The sequence below is a fragment of the Lycium barbarum genome, chromosome 2 (assembly GCF_019175385.1).
Source record: "Lycium barbarum isolate Lr01 chromosome 2, ASM1917538v2, whole genome shotgun sequence".
NCBI lineage: Eukaryota > Viridiplantae > Streptophyta > Magnoliopsida > Solanales > Solanaceae > Lycium > Lycium barbarum.
The window spans coordinates 119,832,237-119,852,676 of NC_083338.1; the positions used below are offsets into that span (position 1 = coordinate 119,832,237).

The 20,440-nt window shown below is 33.6% G+C and overlaps 1 long non-coding RNA gene across 1 annotated transcript; it reads left to right on the forward strand.

Moving 5' to 3' along the window:
- Window positions 1-8,058: 8,058 nt before the first annotated feature.
- LOC132626935 (uncharacterized) lies at window positions 8,059-12,264 on the forward strand. Its single transcript, XR_009577707.1, has 3 exons — window positions 8,059-9,764; window positions 10,243-10,289; window positions 11,101-12,264. It is a non-coding gene; the product is annotated as an uncharacterized LOC132626935 (long non-coding RNA).
- Window positions 12,265-20,440: the final 8,176 nt, after the last annotated feature.

Genomic DNA, 20,440 nt, shown 5'->3' on the forward strand with positions numbered 1-20,440 from the left:
ACCGTAACATCTCGTTTTCTGTCCAAAATTCGGGTTCCGTTCATGGCTCGTGGTTCAAACTCTTGTCATTGACTGCTTTATTTGGATAGATGAGTTCGACGGAGTTCGTTGTAATAAAGTTCTTATTAAAGAGATCTACATCGAGAGGTCCATATTCTACTCTTTTCTCTTTATCTGTAATTGTTAGACAAATGTGATGTTGGCCAGTTCTGTTTGGACTTTTGATATATACATATGTATGTTGCAACTATTAGTTAATGGTCTATGCTAGTTCATCAGTTATTAACAAGTTATGTTGCTAGAATCATGTTAGCAATGTTTAATTAAAATAAATTAGGTTTCAGTTTAGTGTGTTAAAAAAAATCATAAGAATTTGTTTTGCATGTCTTAACCGCCCATGTGTTTGAGCTCAACTAGATAACCAAGTCTTCACTAGATCATACGTGACAACAAAAATTATGTCAAGTGATTTAGAGGATATAAAAAAAAGGGACCAAAGAAAAACTAAATCTGTGGTTTAATAGATTGGATGACAAGATTGGACTAATTTCTTAGTCATTTGAAGTTAATTTATTAGTGCAAATTTATGGAGAGAATGGCTGCGCACATGCACAAAGCTGTGAGCATCTATGACTATCAAGAAAATGATCTGTGTTTTTTTTTTTTTTTTTTTTATAAAATTAACGAAGGAAGAGTGCAATGTATTTGATGTTAAAGTAGTGTTATGAATTACCAAGCATTTGAGTTTAATTTTTGCTGTTTTGTGTGGTTCATGTGATATGAAATTTGAATTGTTTGTTTAGCTATTTATTTCAGTTTCAAATCATATACCTCCGGCCAAGACCAATGTTTAAAGCCCAAATAATTAATCATTGTGAGGAATCGAGATATACAAATTCAGGTCAAGTCCCAGTGCCAAGTAAAAGAAAAACGAAAAAAGCATTAGTAAGGGAGTGAGACGGGTTCAAATTGGCTTCAAAATCCATTGTAAAAGAGTGGAAAAGAGACTAAATAATTATCATGGTTTAAGCAAGGCGAATGGGCTCAAAATTCTAGGTGCGATACGCAAGTTAAGGTCGCGTTTACGCGTCTTGACCGGTGTACGTCGAGGCTGAGGTCACAACTGCGCGTCTTAGTTAAGACTAATAAAAGTTCAACAATTTTTTTAAGCGAATCATACACATAGCTAAATAAATACATTTTATCCATAAATAATTCAAGCTGAACACAAGTTGATAAAGCGACCGTGCTAGAACCACGGGACTCGAGGGGTGCCTCACACCTTCCCCTCGGTCAACAGAATTCCTTACCCGGACTTTTGTTTTTGCAGACCAATAAAAATAGAGTCATTTCCTTTTGATTAGGGATTCATAAGGTGACTTGGAACACCAAAACTCAATTTCAAGTGGCGACTCTGTAACAAATAAAATAATCCCTTTTCAAAACGTCACTTTAATTGGAAAAACCCTTTGAAATAAATTTAAACCAATAAACTAATTTATTTTTTCGTGAAAAAAAAGGGGTGTGACAGATGGCGACTCCGCTGGGGAAAACAAGAATTCGAGCTTTATATATTGACTTGCATTTGGCTTTCTTTATTTCTTGGATATTTTGTATATATGGGACTAATGTGCTCTATGCCTGCTTATTTACTGCTTTGATATTATTGAACTGCTTATTTTTCGGTATCATCTCTATGACCTTCTTAGTTTTCTGACTCTGCAACCAAAACAAATTGTATTATTACATCATCATGGAATTGAAATTTATCCAAAATTGATCTGTAACTTCACTGTGAAAAGATTACCTGAATGGAGTGGGGAGCATCAACCTTGCATTTTGAAGTGGTACACATGATACCGGAACTGCCATAATTGCTTTATCTTTGCCTGTAATTGTGTCACGATTCTCAACATCCTAGTAAAAAGGACAAGTGAGAAATGTCTTGGTTAAATTAAAATGTCAATGTATTTGAGAGAATTTGTTCACTAGTCATTTAAGATCTGAAGAGGTAAGTTTGATAGTCCCCCTCCTTTTTAATTAACTTATATATAAAAACAAGGTTCCACCCAAAAAAACCATGATATATATTTCAACAAAAGATCTAAAAGGCACAGGTGTGGGCTAAATAAATCATGGGTAATCTTGATCCTATTTAAAATGCAAGTTGAAAAGTGAAAGAAATTCATATAGTGATGTTATTGCGAATACTAATGCGTTAAAAAAATCATTTCTATTATAAAAAAGTTTTCTTGTTTTCTAAAATGTTATCACTAGAAGTTCTACTTATAATAATGATCCCATAAAAGGGTTACATAGCCAATATAATCATACTTCCGTGCCTCATTAACCACTCAAATTGATAACATTATTAAACCATTACTGCATCATCATCATGGAATTGAAATTTATCCACAATTAATATGTAAATTCATTATCAAAAGGTTACCTGGATGGAGTAGGGAGCATCAATCTTGTACTCTGGAAGTGGTACACACGATATCGGAACTGCTATGATGGCCTTACTTTTATCTTTAATTTTGTTATGCTTCTCAATATCCTAGTAAAAAGGACAAGTATTGGAAAATGTCGTGATTAAATTAAAATATCAAATCTAATTGAGTGAACCGATTCTCTCGTCATTTAAGATCTAAAGTGGTAATCTTTATAGTCCCCCTCTGTATTTTTACCTTTCGTTTGTCACATATAAAAATCTCACCCAATATATATATCAACCAAAGATCTAAAAGGCACAAGTGTGGGCTAAATAAATCAAAGGCCAGTCTTGGTCCAATAGAAAATACTAGTGAAAATCCAAGTCAAAAACTGGAAAAAAAAATCATATAATCATGCTACTATTAATCAAGGATTTCTGATATAGCTTGAACGACCCTCATGAGTAGCTATTACTAATCCATTAAAATAATTATTGCTGCTATAAAAAAGTTTCCTGTTTTTTTAAAATGTTATCACTAGAAGTTCTACTTATAATAATGATCCCATAAAAGGGGTGCATAGCCAATATAATCATACTTATGTGCGTCATTAACCACTCCAATTGATAACATTATCAAAATATTATTGCATCATCATCATGGAATTGAAATTTATCCAGAATTAGTAAGTAAATTCATTGTCTAAAGATTACCTGGATGGAGTAGGGAGCATCAATCTTGTATTCTGGAAGTAGTACAGACGATATCGGAACTTCTATGATGGACTTACCTTCATCATTAATTTTCTTATGCTTCTCAACATCCTAGTAAAAAGGAAAAGTACTGTGAAATGTATTGATTAAATTAAAATGTCAAATGTAATTGAGTGAACCATTCACTCTTCATTTATGATCTAAAGAGGTAAGCCTGATAGGACCCCTCTATTTTTTTTTTTCCTTTAGTTTGTTACATATAAAAAATATCTCACCCAAGAAACATGATATATATTTCAACCAAAGAACTAAAAGGCACAAGTATAGGCTAAATAAATCAAAGGGTAGTCTTGGTCCTAGCGAAAATATTAGTGAAAATTCAAGTCAAAAAGTTAAAAAAAAAAAATCATATAATCATGTTACTATTAATCAAGGATTTCTTAAATAACTTGAACGACCCTCATGAGTTGCGAATACTAATCCGTTAAAATAATTATTATTACTATAAAAAAAGTTTTCTGTTTTTTTTAAAATGTTATCACTAGAAGTTCTACTTATAATAATGATCCCATAAAAGGGTTGCATAGCCAATATAACCATACTTATGTGTGTCATTAACCACTCCAATTGATAACATTATTAAAATATTATTGCATCATCATCATGGAATTGAAATTTATCCAGAATTAGTAAGTAAATTCATTATCAAAAGATTACCTGGATGGAGTAGGGAGCATCAATCTTGTATTCTGGAAGTGGTAGAGACGATATCGGAACTGCTATGATGGACTTACCTTCTTCATTAATTTTCTTATGCTTCTCAACATCCTAATAAAAAGGAAAAGTACCGTGAAATGTCTTGATTAAATTAAAATGTCAAATGTAATTGAGTGAACCATTCACTCTTCATTTATGATCCAAAGAGGTAAGCCTGATAGGACCCCTCTATTTTTATTTTTAACTTTAGTTTGTTACATATAAAAAATATCTCACCCAAGAGACATTATATATTTCAACCAAAGAACTAAAAGGCACAAGTATGGGCTAAATAAATCAAAGGGCAGTCTTGGTCTTAGCGAAAATACTAGTGAAAATTCAAGTCAAAAAGTTAAAAAATAAAAAATAAAAAATCATATAATCATGTTACTATTAATCAAGTATTTCTGATATAGCTTGAACGACCCTCATGAGTTGCGAATACTAATCCGTTAAAATAATTATTATTACTATAAAAAAAGTTTTCTGTTTTTTTTTTAAAATGTTATCACTAGAAGTTCTACTTATAATAATGATCCCATAAAAGGGTTGCATAGCCAATATAATCATACTTATGTGCATCATTAACGACTCCAATTGATAACATTATTAAAATATTATTGCATCATCATCATGGAATTGAAATTTATCCAGAATTAGTAAGTAAATTCATTGTCAAAAGACTACCTGGATGGAGTAGGGAGCATCAATCTTGTATTCTGGAAGTGGTACATATGATATCGGAACTGCTATGATGGACTTACCTTCATCATTAATTTTCTTATGCTTCTCAACATCCTAGTAAAAAGTAAAAGTACTCTGAAATGTATTGATTAAATTAAAATGTCAAATGTAATTGAGTGAACCATTCACTCTTCATTTATGATCTAAAGAGGTAAGCCTGATAGGACCCCTCTATTTTTTTTTTTTACCTTTAGTTTGTTACATATAAAACATATCTCACCCAAGAAACATGATATATATTTCAACCAAAGTTCTAAAAGGCACGTGTGGGCTAAATAAATTAAAGGCCAGTCTTGGTCCAATCGAAATTACTAGTGAAAATCCAAGTCAAAAACTGGAAAAAAAAATCATATAATCATGCTACTATTAATCAAGGATTTCTGATATAGCTTGAACGACCCTCATGAGTAGCTATTACTAATCCGTTAAAATAATTATTGCTGCTATAAAAAAGTTTTCTGTTTTTTTAAAATGTTATCACTAGAAGTTCTACTTATAATAATGATCCCATAAAAGGGCTGCATAGCCAATATAATCATACTTATGTGGGTCATTAACCACTCAAATTGATAATATTATTAAAGCATTATTGCTTCATCATCAAGGACTTGAAATTTATCCACAATTAATATGTAAATTCATTGTCAAAAAGTTACCTGGATGGAGTAGGGAGCATCAATCTTATATTTTGGAAGTGGTACACACGATATCGGAACTGCCATGATAGCCTTACCTTTATATGTAATTTTGTTGTGCATCTCAACATCCTAGTAAAAAGGATGAGTATTGTCAAATGTTGTGATTAAATTAAAATATCAAATGTAATTGAGTGAACCGATTCACTTGTCATTTAAGATGTAAAAAGGTAAGCCTGATAGTCCCCTTCTGTTTTTTTTTCACCTTTAGTTTATTACATATAAAAGTATCTCACCCAAAAAAAAAAATGATATATATTTCAACCAATGATCTAAAAGGCACAAGTATGGGCTAAATAAATCAAAGGGTAGTCTTGATCCTATTGAAAATACTAGTAAAACTTCAAGTCAAAACGTGAATAAAAAAATCATAGAATCATGTTACTATTAATCAAGGATTTCTGATATAGCTCGAATGACCGTCATGAGTTTCGAATACTAATCTGTTAAAATAATTATTGCTACTATAAAAAAAGTTTTCTGTTTTTTTTTCAAAATGTTATCACTAAAAGTTCTACTTATTATAATGATCCACATAAAAGGGTTGCACAGTCCAATATCATTATATTTACGTGCATTATTAACCACTTGAATTGATAACGTTATTGTATCAATCGCTATTATAGAACCTTACGTGAAAATTTTCACTTCATATGGCTCCTCAGATGTCACAGATAAATCTAAGAGCCCTATCCTCTTCTTTTTTATTTGTAGCTAAGAGTCAAAATATATGGACTCGTTTTGGAGCAATGCAACTTCTACAATCGTCCTGAGGCTCATTATACTTTTTTCCAAAAATAGCTTATTTCTTTAGTATTTGACTATGACTTATAATATAAAGCAACATGTTATATCATTATGAAGAATCCTTTTTGACGATTTAAAATATTAAATGTTAAAACATTTGTGGGTCTTACACCTCAATTCATGCCTTAAGGTTTATATGTGTCTCATTCCATGACAGGTGAAACTTTCCACCTTGAACCTTTGCCTTTGAAAATACTGTTTCAAACAAGCAGTTTTTGCAGGAATGTCATCGTAGCTATCCATAATTTTATTCAAATTTTACTCTCACACTAATTCTTACTTTTCTCAACATCTGAAGGCATTAACACTTTACATAAATTGCATTCTTATTCTCTTTTAGTATCCATCAAAATATATTTCATATATCATTCCACCCAAAAAAACAAAGAAGGTAAATAAAATTAGAAGGAAGCATACCTCTTTGAAACCGAGAACATCGACTGTGATTGCCTTACACTTTTCAAGATCCACCTCAGCACGTCCTTGTGGTGACATGAATGATACGGAAACATCCATCATTGCATCTCCATCACCACCAATATTCTCTTGCATATGATATAATTAAATAAAGTGGAAAAGCTATCAAATAGAACTTCTTTTGTTCTGTAATTACCCAAAATTTATATGAAGTGCAATATTTAGAGGCATATCTTTGGACACAATAAACAATAAAATAATCATAAAATTAGTTGTCTTCTTAGGAGATGCTTTAGCGCATCTCGCTTGAGGAAGATTGATTAATTTTATGATTCATTACAGATGTTCTTTTAGTGATCTTAGGAACTACATGTTACGGGTAAATATTATCCATATACAAACTCTAGATTGTTTTTAGTAAATCAGAGAAGTTCCTGAATCTGTTGTAGTAAGAATTAATTCACAAAACAGAGGATATTAAGCATGACCTCTTGATTCTAGCACAAATTTTTAGAACAATCTATACAGAAAGAAGCATTTATTCCAAATCGGATTCTACAGTTATAAGCTAATAATAAAATTGGCCTTGTATGGAAATCAGACATACGCAGCGGAAGCAAATAGCCAGGATCGAACTTGCATGTAATAAAGACAACACATAATCAAGATATTAATCAAACATAAAATTGATACTTATCTCTTGAAGCGTGACCGCGACCAAGAATCGAATCTTCAACCACGAGCACACACCATCCAGTTGATCGTCATCCTTCAGTTCCACAGTCTTCCGCTGTGTAACCCGAATAATACCAGAATTTGTGAAATTCGTGTGGGCGAATTTCTATGGAAAAAGAGTAAAAACTTGTAAAACCCTTTTTTTTTCTTCTTATGGAATAAGACCCTTTTTTTTATAACTACAGGTTTAGGGTTTTTCCCTTTTCCAAAACTTATTGGGTCTTTATTTTCCACCTAAAAATAATATTCCATATAATTCTTTATTATTCGGGCACAGCAGGGACCACATAATTTAATTATCGAGGCTTCCTATTATGGAATTAATTCAAGAAATCTGAATTAATCATACCATAATAAATTACGAATTATTCCACTAAAAAATCGTAACTGCACTTCTCAGTTCAATTTCGAAATCATACATTAAAACTTATTTAACTCCCCATGTTAAGATTAAAGATACCAATCAATTAAATTAAATTACTGACAATTTAATTCATTGACTAATTGAATCCTTTATATTTCTGCTTAACTTACATCATGTGACGGATACAAAATCCACCTGCAGGGTTTTCACATGAGACTTATAAGCATCCATAAAGGGGTATCATCAATCTCAAAGTCAAGACATGGATTCTATCAACTAATTATTATTTCACAAATGTAATTTGTCATTATCCAATTCACTAGGAATACATAGACCCGCAATTGAGTCGTACCTTTTAGTAAATCAAAATAATGAACAAATCACATTGATCATAATAATTATATCAAGATTAAGAGTATAAGTACATTTAATGAACTAGAGAATTTGTTTTATATATTCAATACAAAAACACTTATCTCTACTTGATCCATTCAATACATACAAAATGTACTAGCACAAGAAGACGAAACTATACCGTTCCCATAATGAAGATACATTATATTAATCTTGGGCTACAATCATACCGATGGCTTTGTCCAATTTCCATCTTAGATTGTGAACATAAATTTTATGCTTATAAGAACCGACGATTTAATCTTCCGTGTATAAGCTAAACTCTATACACTAAATCATCTACTATATAAGTAAATGACACACATACTGGTACATGATCTATTTAATTCTTTATTAAACAATGAATAAATAATTGTTCTATAATAAATACTATATCCAAACACATGGTTAATAGTATATATCCCAACAATCTCCCACTTAGACTTTTAACCATGACAATTGTTAGAATATACCATGTCTAAACGCATGGTTAATGGTATATACCCCAACAATCTTCCACTTAGACTTTTAACCATGCATTTACAACTTTCACATGTATTCCTTTTGCACGACTACCAAAAGTCTTAGCGACTAAGCTCTTTGCGAAAATTAACTTACCAAGTTGTTTTCTGATGCAACTTCGTCTAGTAGTGCTTCGTCGTAAATGACCGGTTCTGTACTAAGATCTTCAGGGATCCTATCATGAAACTCTCCAAAAAAATGTATTTCTTTTCAAGAATTGTTACATCCCGTGTTTTCATGCGTTGGAAAGTGTACCAGTTAAATGATATTAGTAATGGACACAAGGTTATCCCCCAAGTTTATAGGTGGTTAGATTGATGGTACAAATGTGTTGTAAATATCAGAAGTTAAACAAATAGAAGAAAATAAGTTTCGTCGAGGTTTAAAGTTTATTTGAGTGAAATACGGTCCAAGCTATGATATTCCGTATTTTTGGAATAGGAAAGTGAACCGTCCAACATGAGGAAATTTATCTGAATCCGGAGAATTTGGTTATATTTAAGCATGAAAAACAAGAACTTGGTATATGTGAGAAATGAAGTCCAAAAATAATTTGGGCCTTAACAAGTGTGACCACGGTGATTGAGAATAATATTTTGTGTGTATCAAAATGGGCTATGGACTAGTGCTATGTCACATAATCATGACAATGAGTATATGAAGGGTGATAAAAATAATTGGCATTAAAGTAAATTGAGATCAAAAAATTAGTTATAAGCATAATTGATTAAATATAATGGGAGAGTAAAGAATTGTTTGTGGTATTGATTAATAATTATGTGGATAGGTGATGAGTAATGGTAGCTCCACATGACACATGGTATGGAAAAAATGATGAGTAATAGTTAAGATAGATGATAGACCTTGCACGTGTAAAAGGAAAAGGTAGAAATGACACCTTTTAATTCTGTAAAGAATCCAACAAATGATGGAAAGTGCATCATCTCTATTTTTTTTTTGAAAGCTGCAAACATAATCCTTTTAGGTATCAATAGCAACATAATTCATTTTTATGAACCACCAACCACGGTTTTCTTCAGGAAACGTATAACCCCTATCACGAAGAAACATAGCGCATCTTGCTCTATACTTCGATTTCACTGTTCTGTTTTATCGCGTTATTTAATTCGGACTTTCTTCATATTAAAGTAAGGAGGAAGAAGATTATTTCTTGGAATATAAGGTAAGAATTCTCCTCTATTAGATATATTTAAATTCGTCTAGGTCATAGTTAAATTATGAAATGGGAAATACGAAATTAATTGCGGGAAGTCAGATAAATTATTATTGTTATCATGTAGGATGTTTGGTGGTCGTTATGAACTGTTTTCTGGGCTGGAATATCGGAGGATTGGCTGTAGTTGTTGTTGTTATATTACGGATATACGGAAATAAAGAAGTGTATATAAGCATTGGCATCCGAATGTATATTGGGCTATTTTGGGAGTAATTTAAGAATGAATTTAATTCTAGTTTGATATGAAATTGTTGGTATTATTGTTGTTGGTATTTTTATTGATGTTTGGCTAAGTTGGAATTTCGAGGATTGTTAAGTTTACAGGGGAAATGCTGCCCGAATTTTGTTAAGTTTCATTCGTACTTGGATTGGTTAGTAAGTGATGTGGATAATCTAACTGTGGCCTATGTTATCTTAATTTTAGACCTGCGAGCTCGAGAAGTAGACGTTGGACATTAGATAGAGTTCAAGGTATGTGAGGCTAGTCCTTTCTTTCCATGACATGAATCTTATAGCTTGACTTTTTTTTTTTTTATCCATGAGTTCCCTTAAGTTCCGGAAAATATGAGTCTATGTCCATAATTAGCCACACAAGGTAATGAGTAAAGTATAGAAATCCCAATACTCATGTTGTGATGATCCTATGATGTTAATGATGCTATTTATTGCTTACACTCACTTTATATGCTAATTCCTTCAAGGTGAGGTAGGATGTCAATGAATGTCCCATAATGACGTCGGAAGCCACTGACCTTACGTCACTCCGATATAGTTATGGCTTTTGATTGGGCTCTTATGCATGCTTTATATATATATATATATATATATATATATATATATGTATATATATATATATATATATATATATATGTATGTATTTTCTCACACCGCGCCGCGCTATAGTCGGTCGGGCAGGCACGTAGATGTGCACACCACTATAGTGGGCAGCTTATACCCCGGACGCGGGAGACCTGGACGCAGGCTATGATTATTACACCGCTCCTACATGGACGGGCAGCTTATACATTATCACACCGTACCTATATGGACGGGCAGCTTATATATGTATAGATACATGACATGATAATGATTATGAGTAAGTCAGCATGCATTATTTCAGTTATACTTGATAGCCAGTACAGATTGCTCTTTCTTGATGCCTCCTTATCTCATTGATACCTTCATATTTCATTGATATATTGTTACTGTTTATGCCTCTCATACTCAGTACAATATTCGTACTGACGTCCGTTTTCTTCGGACGCTGTGTTCATGCCCACAGGTAGACAGGGAGGTGAGCTTGATCCAGATTCTCAGTAGCTGTCAGCTGATTGAGAGCACTCCATTGTTCGGAGGTGCTTATGTTTATTCTTTTGGTTCCTTTATGTATTTCGCACACGACGGAGTCCTGTTCCATCTATATGTATAATATGTCAGTAGAGGCTCGTAGACGCGCAGTGTGGGTTAGATGGTCTCACAAGATGTTATATTTGTATATGTTATTTTGATGGCCAAGAGGCAAATGTATATAAGTATTTATGTTATATATAAAATATGATTTTCCTACAATTGGTGTATAAAATTGGTAAAAGGGCATTAAATGAGTAAAATGAGTATTAGAGCGAGTGGTGCTCGGTGGCTAGCCCCGGGTACCCGTCCCGGCCCCTAGTTGGGTCGTGACAGAAGTGGTATCAGAACAGTTCGTCCTAGGAAGTGTCTACGAGCCGTGTCTAGTAGAGTCTTGTTTATGGTGTGTAGCGCGCCACGCCAATAAACAGGAGGCTACCGGGCATTTAGGAAAAATGACCATCTTTCATCTTAAGAGATCGTGCGATAGAGCCAAAAGATAGGAAATGGTATCCCTTATATACTGATCTTTGATTTCAGCAAGAGAGTAGTGTCGACAAGAGAGGACAAATAATGCTACTGGAAATTACAGAGATTAATATTTCATTGAAGTTACGTTATCAGAAATTGTATATACGGAATGGCGACTGGTCATCATCACGGTTAGTAATTGTGAATATAGTAAGAAAATGGATTGAATGTATATATATTGATGATAAGTTCAGTTACAAAGTGTGAACAGAAAAAGCTGAAGAAATTAGTAAAAAGATAAGTAAGCAGGGTATATGTTAGATATAGTGCGAATGTTGCAGGTATGATTGAAATGTCGCTAGAGATTAAAAAGGGAAAGTGAACAGAAGAGTATAACAAGTACAGTTTGAATTGGACATACGAGGTAAGTTCATCATTTCCATACAGTTGTTGACATCGGGAGCCCTGCGTGGCTATGATATACTATATATATGTTGGCCCTGTGAGGCATTGTTGGTATTTTCTGCGTGCAGGTTTTAGGATAGTAAGAAATACAGAGGAAACTCTGTCAAAATTCTCTTAAAAATAATAATAATAATAATAATAATAATAAATCTTGAAAAGTCATGTCAACGGTAGTGATAGGATTTGATCAAAGAATAAATTTTATGCATAATTAATTAAGGGGGGGGGGGGGGGGTCTAGTGGAAGTAAATATATTGATTAATAGATAAGTTTTATTAAGGAAGTATTGGGAGCGCAGGACTAGTTTAACATTCGAGGACGAATGTTCTAAAGGGGGGAAGGATGTTACATCCCGTGTTTTCATGCGTTGGAAAGTGTACCAGTTAAATGATATTAGTAATGGACACAAGGTTATCCCCCAAGTTTATAGGTGGTTAGATTGATGGTACAAATGTGTTGTAAATATCAGAAGTTAAACAAATAGAAGAAAATAAGTTTCGTCGAGGTTTAAAGTTTATTTGAGTGAAATACGGTCCAAGCTATGATATTCCGTATTTTTGGAATAGGAAAGTGAACCGTCCAACATGAGGAAATTTATCTGAATCCGGAGAATTTGGTTATATTTAAGCATGAAAAACAAGAACTTGGTATATGTGAGGAATGAAGTCCAAAAATAATTTGGGCCTTAACAAGTGTGACCACGGTGATTGAGAATAATATTTTGTGTGTATCAAAATGGACTATGGACTAACTATGTCACATAATCATGACAATGAGTATATGAAGGGTGATAAAAATAATTGGCATTAAAGTAAATTGAGATCAAAAAATTAGTTATAAGCATAATTGATTAAATATAATGGGAGAGTAAAGAATTGTTTGTGGTATTGATTAATAATTATGTGGATAGGTGATGAGTAATGGTAGCTCCACATGACACATGGTATGGAAAAAAATGATGAGTAATAGTTAAGATAGATGATAGACCTTGCACGTGTAAAAGGAAAAGGTAGAAATGACACCTTTTAATTCTGTAAAGAATCCAACAAATGATGGAAAGTGCATCATCTCTACTTTTTTTTGAAAGCTGCAAACATAATCCTTTTAGGTATCAATAGCAACATAATTCATTTTTATGAACCACCAACCACGGTTTTCTTCAGGAAACGTATAGCCCCTATCACGAAGAAACATAGCGCATCTTGCTCTATACTTCGATTTCACTGTTCTATTTTATCGCGTTATTTAATTCGGACTTTCTTCATATTAAAGTAAGGAGGAAGAAGATTATTTCTTGGAATATAAGGTAAGAATTCTCCTCTATTAGATATATTTAAATTCGTCTAGGTCATAGTTAAATTATGAAATGGGAAATACGAAATTAATTGCGGGAAGTCAGATAAATTATTATTGTTATCATGTAGGATGTTTGGTGGTCGTTATGAACTGTTTTCTGGGCTGGAATATCGGAGGATTGGCTGTAGTTGTTGTTGTTATATTACGGATATACGGAAATAAAGAAGTGTATATAAGCATTGGCATCCGAATGTATATTGGGCTATTTTGGGAGTAATTTAAGAATGAATTTAATTCTAGTTTGATATGAAATTGTTGGTATTATTGTTGTTGGTATTTTTATTGATGTTTGGCTAAGTTGGAATTTCGAGGATTGTTAAGTTTACAGGGGAAATGCTGCCCGAATTTTGTTAAGTTTCATTCGTACTTGGATTGGTTAGTAAGTGATGTGGATAATCTAACTGTGGCCTATGTTATCTTAATTTTAGACCTGCGAGCTCGAGAAGTAGACGTTGGACATTAGATAGAGTTCAAGGTATGTGAGGCTAGTCCTTTCTTTCCATGACATGAATCTTATAGCTTGACTTTTTTTTTTTTATCCATGAGTTCCCTTAAGTTCCGGAAAATATGAGTCTATGTCCATAATTAGCCACACAAGGTAATGAGTAAAGTATAGAAATCCCAATACTCATGTTGTGATGATCCTATGATGTTAATGATGCTATTTATTGCTTACACTCACTTTATATGCTAATTCCTTCAAGGTGAGGTAGGATGTCAATGAATGTCCCATAATGACGTCGGAAGCCACTGACCTTACGTCACTCCGATATAGTTATGGCTTTTGATTGGGCTCTTATGCATGCTTTATATATATATATATATATATGTATGTATTTTCTCACACCGCGACGCGCTATAGTCGGCCAGGCAGGCACGTAGATGTGCACACCACTATAGTGGGCAGCTTATACCCCGGACGCGGGAGACCTGGACGCAGGCTATGATTATTACACCGCTCCTACATGGACGGGCAGCTTATACATTATCACACCGTACCTATATGGACGGGCAGCTTATATATGTATAGATACATGACATGATAATGATTATGAGTAAGTCAGCATGCATTATTTCAGTTATACTTGATAGCCAGTACAGATTGCTCTTTCTTGATGCCTCCTTATCTCATTGATACCTTCATATTTCATTGATATATTGTTACTGTTTATGCCTCTCATACTCAGTACAATATTCGTACTGACGTCCGTTTTCTTCGGACGCTGTGTTCATGCCCACAGGTAGACAGGGAGGCGAGCTTGATCCAGATTCTCAGTAGCTGTCAGCTGATTGAGAGCACTCCATTGTTCGGAGGTGCTTATGTTTATTCTTTTGGTTCCTTTATGTATTTCTCACACGACGGAGTCCTGTTCCGTCTATATGTATAATATGTCAGTAGAGGCTCGTAGACGCGCAGTGTGGGTTAGATGGTCTCACAAGATGTTATATTTGTATATGTTATTTTGATGGCCAAGAGGCAAATGTATATAAGTATTTATGTTTCTATATAAAATATGATTTTCCTACAATTCGTGTATAAAATTGGTAAAAGGGCATTAAATGAGTAAAATGAGTATTAGAGCGAGTGGTGCTCGGTGGCTAGCCCCGGGTACCCGTCCCGGCCCCTAGTTGGGTCGTGACAAGAATCCTATCATGAAATTCTCCCAAGAGTATACATCGAACCGATCTTGGTTATTATTCTCCCACTACGACTAAGTACTACTACTATTATAGTCACACTATCATATTCCTGAGTCTTAATATTATCTTCATTGCCTTTCGGTATTAAAATATTAACGACTTCATATAACGTTATTTGCTCAACATCACTCCCACTACTTAAAAGTAGTGAATTTCCTTACGCCTATTAACGTTTCTCCCACTACTTAAATGCAATGGAACGTCAACCCTGACTTGTCGGTTAGATGTTCTTGAACTTCTGATTTTTTTTTTAGATGACTCATTTGCTATTTCTTTGCTCAGTTCCTATAAAACTAGTTTACTTCTAGCAACTTGGTTTATTAAATAGTCCTTTTCGAAAAATCTAGCAATTGTAATAACAATTACCTTATTTTCTTTTAGGACAGTAAATAAATCTCTTTTCGTTCCCTTTGGATATCTAATAAACATGCGTACATTCGTTCTTGATTTCCACTAATTTGTTTTCCCTTTGAACACGTGTGCTAGACAACCTCATATCCGAACATGTTGCAGATTTGGCTTACTTCCAATCCACTGTTCTATGGGTATCAAAGGTACTAACTTAGAGGGAATTAAATTAAGAATGTAACTCGCAGTTTCTATGACATATCCCAAAACGAATATAAATAAGTCAATTAATCTTACCACCTTCAAAAGAGTCATATTTCCTTTCTCTTCCACACCAATCTATTGTAGAATACTTGATGTAGACAATTGAAAATGCAATCCCTTTATCTAATAATTAATTAATGAACTCTGCAAAGAGGTACTCGCCACTACGATCAAATCGCAGTGACTTAATATATTTCCCCTGATGTTTTTTATTTTCGCCTTAAATACCTTGAAATTTTCAAAGCATTTGGACTTACAGAGCATCAAATAGATATATTCATATCATGAGTAATCTTCTATGAATGTCACAGAATACTCAAAATCACCTCTTGCCTTGAAGTTCATTATACCACACAAATCAGAATGGATTGTCTTAACTTATCATTAACTTTATTTCCTTTTAAGAGAAAGGGTCTCTTAGTCATTTTTCCTTCTAAATAAGACTCACAAGTTGGTAGTGCCTCCACTTTCAATGTACCTCAAAAGTTCATCATTTGACCAACTTCGAAATCATATTCATATTAAAATGACCTAGACACAAGTGTCACAGATAAGTTCATTCAATTCACGAAAAAAAAAATCTCTTATGGGACAGATTAACGTTATTCAGTTTAGAAGAGTTATTAATTTAAAGTGTCCACGCATCAATGTACCACAAGAGATAAAATGTTTATTAAAAACAATAACACAAGAGTTACAAGAAAAATAAACTAACTATCCATCTCTTGTTTGGTTAGAATCGAAAAAAAAAATCTTCTTAACAAAAGTTACATATAATGCATTCTTTAATTAATGTCTCGTCTCTATCAGACGAAGTTCCTGACTAGTAGTAAGTGGACTGAATAAAGTCTATTGAGAATTTGAGATATAATCATTAAATTGATCATTAGTTATGTAGTATGAATAATAAAATTCAAAACACACATCACACATACAACCATGCATACTGAATAGCTAGATTCGATAGGGAAACTTAACTATTCATGCAAACTATATGAGTCATGCCAGATAATTCACCCCATAAATTAAAACAGGATGAACTCAGATGGAGAGTAAACTGCTAATTTAAGTTAGGTAAATATCACTTTTAATGAACCCTAGTTCCATTGAACCAGCGTGTAACTCAGTTGGAGAGTCAAGACAAGCTATCAATTAACTAAGGACTGAAGCACAGTAATTTATCATAATGAATCTATCCGATGGGGAAGAAGACCTACGTCAACATATAAAATCATTATATCACTGTTATATACAATGGAGACCATAGAGAATGAACTCTACCACCACTGTTTGAAGATATAAAAATTTTATTTAACAAAAAAATTCCAGAAAAACGATAAAAAAAAAAAAAAAAAACCCCATCTAAACGACCCAAAGCAATTTGGCGAAACTTTTAGCTACTGTCCAGGCCATTTTTGCTGCGTGTTTGAAGAGTGGAAAGGGCACCAAATGGTGCTTTTTAAATAAAAAACTGTTGCAATTCATTTTTCCATAAAATCACTGAATAGAGGAGGAGAGTATAGCCTTATTTGGCGGAATTCTACTCGACTAACTGCTGCCATCTGGTGTGATTTGGAGTGTGACGGGCAAGAAGAGAATGATGGGATCAACAATGTACCACCATGTTCAAGTCTTTCGGGAGGAGAGCATGGAGGTATTTGTTATTGCTAACATGTTCTTCTTTTTTGCAGGTTACATTATTGTGAACAACAGCAGCAGTTACACAATATGCAGGCCTCGCGTGGTTATTATCGCATTTTATTGATGTCAATGGATGTTTTTTTTTTCTGATAAAAGCACCTGCTAGTGCGATTTTTGCACAACACCAGATGGTGAAGCACAATACGAGACGGGGCTGCTTTTTTGGCGAATTTGTTAGCTACTGTCCAGGCCATAATTGCTGCGTTTTTGAAGATTGGGAAGGGCACCAAATGGTTACATTAGCGACTAGCAGCAGCAGCTATCCAATTGATCCAAGAGCAGGATTATTGGCTAAATGATGCATCAAGGGATCAAACTTGGGATATCATTTGGTTGACAAACGTGAATGGTAGCAGAATTTTAACTCAATTACAACAGGTTACATTATTTTGTACAAGTTTTTTATTTATTGATAATTGCTCAGTGTGTGGTATTAGCACTTGGTGCTCATTCCATTGAGAGATCGTCGATGAATGAAACTTGTATGCTATGGAGATATGAAGCGTTGATGCGACCAGCAGCAGTAGCTACACAATATGCAGGCCAAGCGCACACAGTACGCAAACATGGAAAATTCAGCAGCGGAGGATGCATTTGTGGTTATTTTAGAAGGAAGGAATTCATCAAGGTTGAAACCATTATTGGCCTTTTGGTGATGCAAGAACCTGTGGACTTGGAAGCACAAGTTGGCAACTTTTTGAGAGGAAAAAAAAAAAGTATTTTTTCTACTTCAGAAGAAAGTACTTTTTTTTTATCACTTTAAAAAAAAGTACTTTGTTTCAATTAATACTTTTTGAGAGGAAAAAAAAAGTATTTTTTCTACTTCAGAAGAAAGTACTTTTTTTATCACTTAAAAAAAAAGTACTTTGTTTCAAAAAAAAAAAAAAAAAAAAAAAAGGCCAAAAGGGGCCCAGTTCACGAGCAAAGCTGGTGAGTATTACTCAGTGGGCCGTTTCCAGAGAACCTACCAAATTTCGAGTCAATCGGAGTTCGTAAAAAATCAGAATTCCGAAACCATGACCAATTTGGATAAATTTTTTTTTAAAACCAAAATAGAATTTAAAAAAAAAAAACATATACATTTGTTCAGTAGCTCTTATCACATATCATCATTAGCATACTAATATACATGAATCAAGAACAACAAACAAAATTTTAAAATATGTTTACATAATCTCAGTGTTGCTTTCTGAAAATTAGCATGTACATGTAATCATTGAACATAAAATTCAAAACACACCACATAGATATCCATGCATCTTGAACAACAAATTTCAATATGAAAGAACAATTCATGTAACATATATATATGTGATGCCAGATGTTCACTCTATAAATTTAAAACCAGAGCTAACTCAGACGAAGAGTATGCTGCTAACTTAAGCCAAGTGAATATCGTGATCATTAACTCTAGTTCCATTGACCCAACATGTAACTCAGATGGAGAGTTAATACAAGTTATCAATAACTAGTGATTATACCTAGTGACAACCCATAATAAATCCATCCGATGGGGAGGAAGACCTAAAGTCAACACATAAATTTATTATTTCACTAGTATTTAGACATGAAAAACATAAGGAAGAATCTCTATCACCATTAGATCATAACCGAGTTTTTTTCCTTAAAATAATTTTCAAGAAATAGAAAAAATGCCTAAAATACCATCTAAACAATTCCAAATCATAACAGAATATTGTTTAATGGGTCATTTCCGATGAATCTATTAAATTTCAGGTTAATTGGAGTCCGCCAAATAATTCATCTCCAAAGCTATAACCAAAATCAGATTCAAAACAATTTAAGCATCTTTAAGAATTAAACAATATGACCTACATTCTTATCATATATCAATTCATATTAAATCATCATGTGTATTCATGTTCTAGATTTAACATAATAAAACTCACATAAAGAGTAGTTTTTCATACTTAAAACACGTTTTAATCCGAAAGAACAGCTAAAACCCATCTAAACAGCCTCAAAGATTATTTCTTACTAAGAAAACTCAGCAAGAGCAGTTCAAATTCAGAGTAGAGAGATTAGGGTTTTGGCTTGGTGGAGATGATGAATTGGCTAGTGAGTAGTGGTGTATTTATGGAGATGGAAGATATTGGGTTTAGTAGTAGAAGATTGTGGGTTTTGTGAGTTAAGAGTGGAAGATGATGGACTTGGACGTTTGAAGTGGTGGCAAGATGTTAAAAGAGGCGGTATATATTCTCTCTGCCAGTTAATTTAAGTGACTGCCCTCTTCTTCTTTTTTTCTTTTTTCTAAACACGGTCCGTAAAGTGATACACGGCCCGTATTTAACAATGTTTATTTGGACATTGCACTGTGTTGTAACATGAAGGATTACGATTAGGTTTACGGGCCGTATTTTGAAATATAGTCCGTATTCCATGGTCGTAATTTTTCATGTTACACTACAGTGCTACTGTTTTGTGACATTGTTAAATACGCCTTGTTTTACGCCCCGTATTGTAAAATATGGTCCGTAAATCCAAGGCATATTTTGCAATGTTGCAAAACAGTATCTGATACTTTAAGTTCGTTGTTATCCATCAATGTTTTCTGCAATATAGTCCTGCACCAAAACAAACGTTACCCTATATGCTTCAAGAATAAAAACAAAATAAAATAAACATTACACTTGGGTTTCTTCCCAAGAAGTGCTTGATTTAACGTCGCAGCACGACGGTGGTACCAATCTACTCTTGGTCGGGACTCGCTGAGTCCGCATTCGTTCCCAGGTGCTGTAACCGGTATCGGTCAACAATTCTATTTCCATCAACCATCTCGTGATAGTGCTTCACCCTCTGCCCATTCACCTTAAATGTCTAAGTTCCATCTCCGGACTTCAGTTCAATATCCCCAAGGGGTGAAACACCTATCACCTCAAACGGACCAGACCACCTTGATTTTAGCTTGCCCGGTAGCAACTTCAACCGAAAGTTAAACAGCAAGACAA